The sequence below is a fragment of the Macrobrachium nipponense genome, chromosome 19 (genome assembly GCF_015104395.2).
Source record: "Macrobrachium nipponense isolate FS-2020 chromosome 19, ASM1510439v2, whole genome shotgun sequence".
NCBI classification, from domain to species: Eukaryota; Metazoa; Arthropoda; class Malacostraca; order Decapoda; family Palaemonidae; genus Macrobrachium; species Macrobrachium nipponense.
This window is the reverse complement of record NC_061088.1, coordinates 21,595,192-21,605,094: the sequence shown is the minus strand read 5'-3', so window position 1 is coordinate 21,605,094 and position 9,903 is coordinate 21,595,192. Positions and strand designations below refer to the sequence as shown.

Here is a 9,903-nt window from a genome sequence, read left to right as displayed (position 1 = left end):
ATTCAGCGCTGAAAGGGAAACTGAGAGTAAAGGTTTTAATGTGTAACAGGAGCAAAAATTTCGCAGTTGCAGTTACACCAAGAAACAATTGTCAGGAGAGAGTGGTAAGATGGAATAAAGAGAATATATCTCGTTACAAACTATTATATAATGCAGGAGCGAACACTGAAATAATGGTGTGGAATATTATGGTTTAGATAAAACGTGAAATTTACAAAACTAATAGCTTTCTAACATTTAGTTCTTACAAAACCCAAAAGTAAAAAAAAAAAATGTGAACTACAACCAATCCAGGGAAATATGTTAGGGACAGAGAACAAATAAAATTTAAGAAAATGCTACATGAGAAACTTCATGTCTTCCACCACGTGAAAATCGAACTACTGCTAGGTGGAATGTTTGAAAATCCGGCATTTGGTGAAAACATTAAACGCAGGTACCCGTAGTGGGGTAGTGCCATCAGTGCACCTCAAGTGGCGCACTTTACGCATTACTTAAAGGCCTTTAAAGCGTCCCTTCTGTCATTTCGTTTTACTGTACCTCCGTTCACATTCTCTTTTCTTCCATTTTGACTTTCCCACACTCCCTAGCAATTGTTTCGTAGTGTAACTGCGAGGTTTTCCTCCTGTTACACCTTTCAAACCTTCTTACTGTCAAATTCCGTATCAGCGCTGAATGACCTCACAGGTCTCAGAGCTTGGCATTTGGCCTAAATTCTATCTATACCATTAAACGCATAGTGAAACTGAGAGATGCTGGATAAAATGCAACACTGAGAATGTAATTATACACGACTTTATTTTAAGTGACTATTTAATAGACATTTCTGCACAGCCTTAAAAAACACACAATTCCTATATGGCGAAGAGAAGAAGAATACTGGATTTGGCCAAAGGAAATTGAGAGTAGAAAGGTCTGAGAGGTATAAAGGGGGATAACTCGCACTCGCACTATGAAACAATTGTTAGGAGGGTGAGGGGGGTTGGAAAGTAGGAGGGAAGAGATATGAATGGAGGTACAGTAAAAAGGAACGAAAGGAGTTGCAGCTAGGGGCCGAAGGGACGCTGCAAATAACCTCAAGTAATGCCTACATGGCGATATATACATATATACATATATATATATATTATATATATATATATATATATATATATATATATATATATCGCCATGTAGGCATTACTTGAGGTTCTTTGGCGATATATATATATATATATATATATATATATATATATATATTATATATATATATATATATATATATGTATATATATATATATATATATATATATATAATATATATATATATATATATATATATATATATATATATATATATATTTTATATATATATATATATATATATATATATATAAAGACTGACTGGAAGTCCTAAGACGAAGTTAACGCAAGCCCTTTCTATACCAGGAAAATATATTAAAAAAAAAAATTGGGGGGGGGGGAATTCGTTAAAAAAAATGAGCAAAGTGAACTTCAAAACTTATTTATAAAATGGTCACTGTGCAAGTCTTACTGAGAATTCTTGGAAATTCACTGAGGGCCAACTTAAAAAGAGAGAACTGCGGCCAATTCCCGCAGTCAAGGTTACCAAATGAACAGAAGGAGTTGAATTAAATGGAATTCAATAAATTCGTACAAGAAAATGATTCCAGACCAGAACCTTACCTTACAGCTTCATTTGTGACACAATCGGGTTTTTTCTCTAGGAGGTTCTGTGAACAAAACAATGAAGACACTCATTAGAACAACCGTATTGTAAAATAGTACTTTCAAAATTTAAAATAAAAATGTTCTCAAACGTATGATTACCCATTCATTTATTTTTTTCCAAGGGAATTGGAAGATATTGTTGGTGATAATACGGTCTCAAATCTAAAAACCAAACATTTACTTTTAGGCCAAAGGGGTGCAAAGGATAACACTTTTTTCTTTTCATTTCAAATATGTTCTAGGAAACCAAAAATGCCGGATGAAGATATTGCAATTTCCAAATAAAATAATCTCTCTCTCTCTCTCTCTCTCTCTCTCTCTCTCTCTCTCTCCTGCCTCCCTGCCTTCGAAAGGAGTAAAAGAAAGTAGAGTACAAATCGAGCGGCTGCTCCTCTTCCCCTCATTCCTGTGAGTCCTCGAGCACTTCCCTTCCCTTCTCCCCTCTCCCCCGACCTTTCTTAACAACCTCATTTCCCCTCTTACTCCTCCATTTACTGCCCTGACACAATTTTCTTCTGCCCTCCTCCTCCACCCCCCCCCCCCCCCAAGAAAAAAAAAAGAAAGAAGACAGGCGAACCGCGATCATGTAATTGAACAAGCGGGTATAAAGACTCCCCCGGCATGAAAAATACTACGGACAAAAAAACGAGTAACGAACTAAGAGGAACAAGACGCCATAATGGTATTGGGAAAGGGGGAGGGGGGGGAGAGATTGAAGAAATTGCCCCTCGACGAATGCACAGCGATGCGCAGATCGCTTCGCGTCCTTCTTCCTCCGCCGATAATTACTTCGACTAATTCGCTCGTCGGCTAATTGGCTGATTGATTCATTGACTGGTTTCGGATTATGCTCTGGCGTTGCAAGTGACCTTTCTCGTTTGAATTGACCTACGTGCTATACAACGGTCTATCTTGGCTGATCATTATTTGAAGAATTGACTATTGATTCGTTTTATCATTATTTGAAGGATTGACCGATTGATTTGTTTTATCATTATTTGAAAGATTGACTGATTGATTCGCTTTATCATTATGTGAAGGATTGACTGATAGATTCGTTTTATCATTATGTGAAGGATTGACTGATAGATTCGTTTTATCATTATGTGAAGGATTGACTGATAGATTCGTTTTATCATTATCTGAAGGATTGACTAATTTGTTTTATCATTATTTGAAGGATTGACTGACTGATTCGTTTGATCAGTATTTGAAGGATTGACTGATTGATTCGTTTTATCATTATTTGAAGAATTGACTAATTTGTTTTATCATTATTTGAAGGATTGACTGATTGATTCGTTTTGCATTGACGCCACAAATGCGATCATATTTTTTCCTTTTTTTCTCATGATTTGTATTGATTAACAGAGCGCTATGCGGTGGCGTCACAACTGGCATTGATAAGGAATGACTGATTGATCGATGTACGTCATACCGTGAGGTCATACCTTACGGCGTCATGACCTCAGTTGTCAAATGACATTAAAATGACAGTGATTGAAGCTGACATTAAACAACTTGCCAAAAAAAAAAAAAGTTCTCTATAACAATTCCTTCATAAAACGTATCAATCACAAATGTAGTACAGATATATATATCTCATATGTTTCTACTTAAAATTTTACCACTACATGAAAATTTTGTTTTTTATATCTATATGAGATGACTTTTCAGCAATTAAAATTGAAATTAATTTTTCATAAGTTATTAGAAAGCTTTAAGCGGAGAGGCCGAAGGAACAGGTTGTTTAATTGTTACCCTGTCTATTTTAGGTTTTGAAAAAAAAATCCAAATAACTGGGGAAGTAAATCAAACAAAGCGATGAAAGCCGTACAAAAATACTAAAAAATGTAATAATTATGAAAAATTAAATATATATACACACACACACACACACACACATACACACACACACACACACACACATATATATTATATATATATATATATATATATGTATGTATATATATTACATGTATATGTATATATATATATATATATATATATATATATATATATATATATATATATATATATTATTCGAGTTACAAATGTTATGGGCGGCGGTTAGAACCCACGAGAGGACGAAATTATTCATCAACTAAAAAATTCCCCTTAGGTTTATATATATGAAAATATATCAATTCCGAGGTGGAGCGAATTAGATATTAAAGGGCATTTGTAGCTCGAATAATTTATATGAATCACGGCGATGTGATAATTATTCATATTCATATATATATATATATATATATATATATTATATATATATATATATATATATATACACACACACACACACACACACACACACACACATTATATAGATATATATATATATATATATATATATATATATATATATATATATATATATGGTAAAAAACCCAGACACTGAATAATATTGATTTGTCCTCCGAACTACAACTTTCAAAACAAACTTAGGAATTCTAAGACGATATCGCAAAACTTTCTGTACATAACGATTTCCATTATTTTAAAATTATTTTTCCGTAGCTTTAAATACATAATTCAAATGCTACATATTCGCTCAAAAGAAAGTTGATCAACATATATTAAAATGTTACTGGGCACTTAATTTGTTAAAATGTTATTGGGTACTTAATGCGTTAAAATGTTATTGGGTACTTAATTTGTTAAAATGTTATTGGGTACTTAATTTATCAAAATATGTTACTGGCTACTTAATTTGTCAAAATGTTACTGGGTACTTAATTTATTTATTAAAATGTTACTGGCAACTTAATTTGTTAAAATGTTATTGGGTACTTAATTTATTAAAATATGTTACTGGCTACTTATCAAAATGTTACTGGTTACTTAATTTATTAAAATGCTACTGACACCTAATTTGTTAAAATGTTACTGGGTACTTAACTAATCAAAAGGTTACTGGGTAGTTGATTTATTAAAATAATACTAGGCATTTAATCTATCAAAATGTTACTAAGTATTTAATTTATTAAAATATTACTGGGTGCTTATCAAAAAGTTACTGGGTACTTAATTTACTAAAATGTTACTGGGTATTTAATTTGTTAAAATGTTACTGGGTATTTAATTTATTAAAATATCACTTGGAACTTGATTTACTAAAATGTTACTGGGCAAAAAATTTATTAAAATATTACTGGGTAAAAAAAAATATTAAAATATTACTGGGCACAATTTCTATTAAAACGTTACTGGGTACAAAATCTATTAAAATGTTACTGGGTACTTACATGTTCCGTATACTTCGCATCGAGGACGGTGATTATCCCTGAAAGAAAAGGAAATATATTTTCAGAGATTATGAATTCGACTTATGTCTAGAGAATAAAGAAACTAAAAAAAATAACGAAAAAAACACACAACCACACAATACCTTGAAAGCGTTAATTATGATCAGATTTTTCTGAACTGCCGAAATATTAGGAAATAAAAATAAATACAGGAAATTCAAGAATGAAAATGACTAGCTTATAGGTATGTCTGATGAGTAAGTAAATTAGTTTTACAGGTCAGAGTAAAAACTGTTTCTTGAGGATACCCATATTAGGGGGTCAGGTGAGCCAGTTGGCTTTACTGTGGAAGTATGACGAAGGACCTTTCAACATATTCTTGAGTATATTTAACCCTTGGATGCAGACATCTCTTGCTATGACACCAATGCTGAAGGTGGGTCTCAAAGACCCTTCGTACAGACTTTTCATATTAGGTAATAACTAAGACGATTTAAACTAAATACTTGTTTTATTCCTGAATATTTATCATATGAAGTATATATTTAAGACAAAAATAATTAAATTCTTGTCTCAAATTAAGTACATAAAATGTACTTTTTGAAAAACAATTCCACTGAAAAAGTGGAAAAAATTAAAAAATTTATATTTAAAATGATATCTTAATAAGCATTGGTATTGTTAGGACATTTTTGTTAAAAAAACATTATTTCATTCAATGAAAGATGTAAATTAATAATTAATATACTGAACTAAACACCTTACAGAGTTCTATGAAACGCTACACTAGAGGACCAACAGTTTTAACGGCGCTGGCTACTACACTCTAGACTTGGCATTTAGAACATACAATGTAGCTGTGCTCTCTGCAGACAAGGCTTTGGTATTTCTTGCATTTTGTTGCACTTTTGCCATCTCTCTTGCTTGGACAGTTGTGACACCTCTTCTTCCCCACTTTTGTTTGTTGAGAGGATCCCTCAGCTGGTTCGGTTACCACTCCACATCTTTCCATGGAACAGAATACAGCTTTTGGAAGATTTGGGACTGATTCCAGTCGTTCTGACATATGTGGAATAACTAACTCTTTCACGAGTTCTTTTATAAAAAAAGTCGACGTTTGTGTGACTTGTTTAGGTGGAAGTCTGGATGTTGTGAAATAAAAATTATATAAGCACCTAGACAGGCAACGTCTATCATATTGTACCAAAGAACCATTGGCCATCTTCTTGTTTGCCTTTTGCATGAATAAGTTTGTACCATTTGGTCCATCACATCAACCCCACATTTTGTTTCATTGTAGAAAGTAATGATAGATGGCTTTTATTTCTGGCTATCCTTGTCAATCTCTTTATCATGATGCATAGTGCTAAGCAGTATTACATTTTTCTGAGTTGGTTTTTTCTTTGGTATGTAGCTGACCATTGTGACATCATTCTTGAAAGCAAATTCCCTACTGTAAACTTCACGATTCTTTCCACTTTTCATGATGTTAGGAATATCGGGCTTGTTCTGGCGTAGTGTACCAACCAATGACAATTTTTTTTCCAAAAGGGCCTCTGTTAGTGGCACACTAATTCTAAACTGACTGCACAGCTGTAATACAATTTTGTGCCAAGGTTTTTACAAACATCTTTCCCAGGCTGTCGTCCAGTGTAAATAATTCTATCAAACCCAAAATAACTTCTGGAATCACAAACCCAAAATATCTTTATTCCATATTTTGACGGCTTCGCTGGCATATACTGGATGAACCTGCACCTTCCCCTGAAAGGAACGAGTTGCTCATCCACTGTCACGCAGTCACTAGGGATATCAGATTTTCTACAATTTACAATGAACTGGTCCCATATATATCTAAAAGCAGCTAGATGATCAGTTTGCAAACTGAATTCTCTTGTTCTTTTATCATCGAATCTCATAAAACGCCTAATTTCCTCAAATCTTTCAACGGACATTTTTGCCTTGTAAATAGGGTTAGAAAGAGGGTCACCAAATAATTCTCATTTTGGGACATCCCATTGCTTTTCAGAGCCTGCTAAAAGAACTATGCCTATAAAAGAAAAGGATGCTACAAACAAGAATTGAAAACTCAAGTTCCAGTGATCTTCAAGGATTGTTAATACTGTTTTGTAAATTAGATATATGTAAATAACGTAATTTCATATGGATTTTTATAAAAAAATTTGTATCATTTTATTTTCAGTTCTATACCTATAATTCAACGAAAACATCATATATTCTGAAGATTATTCATGTATCAATTAATATCTGAAGTGGAAATAAACGAAAGAAATGAATAAAACTCTTACCGGGTCTCAGAGACCCAGTTCCTGCAAATTACGCAGACACATTGAAATTATGTGCCTGTCCCAAAGACCTTAACATATTTGGTGTTTTGCACTAATAAACATATTTTATGATAAATTTTCAAGGATTACATGAACTCACATGAATAGAATGCAGCGTTATCAAGATACGAAAAACCGTCCGGGTCCAATAGACCCATTGCTGCATCTAAGGGTTAAAGGACCTTGAATATAAGATAGAATGTATCGTGTATATAATGTGCAAAAAAAAAAAAAAAAAAAAAAAATACAAACATAAAGCAAAATGCCTATTCAGTAGCGTAAAGAATGTATACAATTAAGGCCGAAGGCCAAGTCCTGGGATCTATGAGGTCATTCAGCGCTGAAGGGAAAATTGGAAGTACAAAGGTGTAACAGGAGGGAAGCCTCGCAGATGCACTATAAAACAATTTTAAGAACATGGTGGAAAGTAAGATGGAAGAATGAATATCGACTAAACGGCTTTAATCGAAACATTTCAATAAACCGAAGATCTGCCAAAAACCAAAATTAACAAAAGAAAATTATGGACAAATACATTAAAATAACAATGAAAAAAATAAAACAAAAGGCAGTCTACTCATTTTATGTGAAAATCCAACATTTATAGGCAAAATAAATAAATAAATAAATAAAAAGCGACAATTGCAATACCAGGTTTATATGAATATATGTCAAAGACGAACGTATTGTATAAACGAGGACCCCACGACGTCTAATTGTTGCAGTAAGGAACTGCCGTAGGAATTAGTTTCGGAAATTACCTTGAATAGTTTTTTTCTTTATTAAGTGTGTGTGTGTGTGTGTGTGTCCACCTTCCCCCTTCTTGTCTGAAGGCACTAAACGACTTTGTAGCTTAGCCTTAGATGGGCTCATGTCAAACAGCATGTCATCACACTTTTAGAATAAATCTCATCTAGGATGGGAGCTCACAAGAACTATTCCCACCAACTTGTGCAATCAACAAAAAGTGATGGCTTGTGACTGATTGTTTTGTCATAAATGGCGTCACGATAAACAGAAATTAACAGACACGAATCCAAGATCCCCCCGAAGGTGATATCTCAAGAGAGGAGAAAAGAAGAGAAGAAAGATTTAAGTATCCCGAGTTTGATGAACAACACGGAAAAGAGCCGATGCCTTTTATCAAAAGGCTTTGAAGTTATTGGAGACAATGGCTGACGACTGAACGCCGTCCTCTGATGTCAAAATGACAAGAGCCTTCTTCTCTCTTTGGAGAAGAAATACATCACAATATTGGAGGAGGAAGAAAGTTCTCGTGCCTACAAACAATATATCAAAGAACTAGAGCAATATCTCCTCCTGAGAAATGTTGAGTGCAAAGAATCACAAGAATTCTAAATAATATGCTGCACTTTTATCTTCTGTCTTCGGCATCATCATCTCGCCCCTGCTTCCCGAGTAAAATGGTGATGAACGAGAGCAAAAAACTTCGTGTACAAAGCAATTCCTTCCACGTCAGGGATTCCATTTGGGCTGTTATCTAAAAGATAAGGGGATACTTGCTGATTCTAATCTGATCTTAATTCACTAGACCGGTAATTAACTCTCTTATTTATATGTCCGATAAATGAGCCTTCTTGACTCAAGATGGTAACAGGTCCCATAAAAAAAAAAAAAAAAAAATTTAAGACTGTACCAATGGTCCAAAATAAGTGGAAAAAGGTATTCGCGTAAGTGTACAATTTGTCGAAACAGAAATTGCTGATTTGTAAATATACGCTGATACACTTGACATAGCCGTTTATCGAAACAAAATTGATAAACTTTTTTTTTATATAAAATATAAGCAGACATGAACAACTACGTCTGGACTTTAACTCGATGTACTTCAACAAACAAGCAAAATTTCATACCCGACAACCTTGGGAAAAAGTTTGACCCATACAGATCAAGGACAAAGCTTCACGCATCTACATATGATCATACTGAATATCGCGAAGTATTGTGCTCATGATGATAATCACACAACAATGGTGTGAAGAAGATGATTCATGTTGCAATGGCGAGATATTACTTATCAATCAAGAAAATAATTAGGTCTATATATGCAATAAATTATATTTCGTTCTCTCTCTCTCTCTCTCTCTCTCTCTCTCTCTCTCTCTCTCTCTCTCTCTCTCTCTCTCTCTCTCTCTCTCTCTCTCTCTCTCTCTCTCTCTCTCTGTAGAAGTATGATTAAATAATACAGTATAATCTTTATGCATGATTTTGTTTCTAAATGCAAAAGATGACGTTTCTAGGCCCGTTTGTTACAGACAGAAGACAATTTCATATGCAATGGATACAGATTTCAGAAGGTAGGGAAATGGATACAGATTTCAGAAGGTAGAGCAATAAATACAGATTTCAGAAGGTAGAGCAATGGATACAGATTTCAGAAGGTACGGCAATGGATACAGATTTCAGAAGTTAGAACAATGGATACAGATTTCAGAAGGTAAGGCAAAGAATACAGATTTCTGAAGGTAGGGCAATGGATATAAATTTCAGAAGGCAGAGCAATGGATACAGATTTCAGAAGGTAGGGCAATGGATACAGATTTCAGAAGTTAGAG

At 33.8% G+C, this 9,903-nt stretch overlaps 1 long non-coding RNA gene across 1 annotated transcript in view; it reads right to left on the bottom strand.

Annotated features, from left to right (window-relative positions):
• Window positions 1–1,685: 1,685 nt before the first annotated feature.
• The window catches only part of LOC135212761 (uncharacterized), a 42,809-nt gene continuing 34,591 nt past the window's right edge, over window positions 1,686–9,903 (bottom strand). Inside the window, exons 3-4 of the long non-coding RNA XR_010313990.1 lie at window positions 4,980–5,017; window positions 1,686–1,733 (exon numbers count right to left, since the gene is read on the bottom strand). This is a non-coding gene — a long non-coding RNA (uncharacterized LOC135212761). The remainder of the gene's footprint in view (window positions 1,734–4,979; window positions 5,018–9,903) is intronic.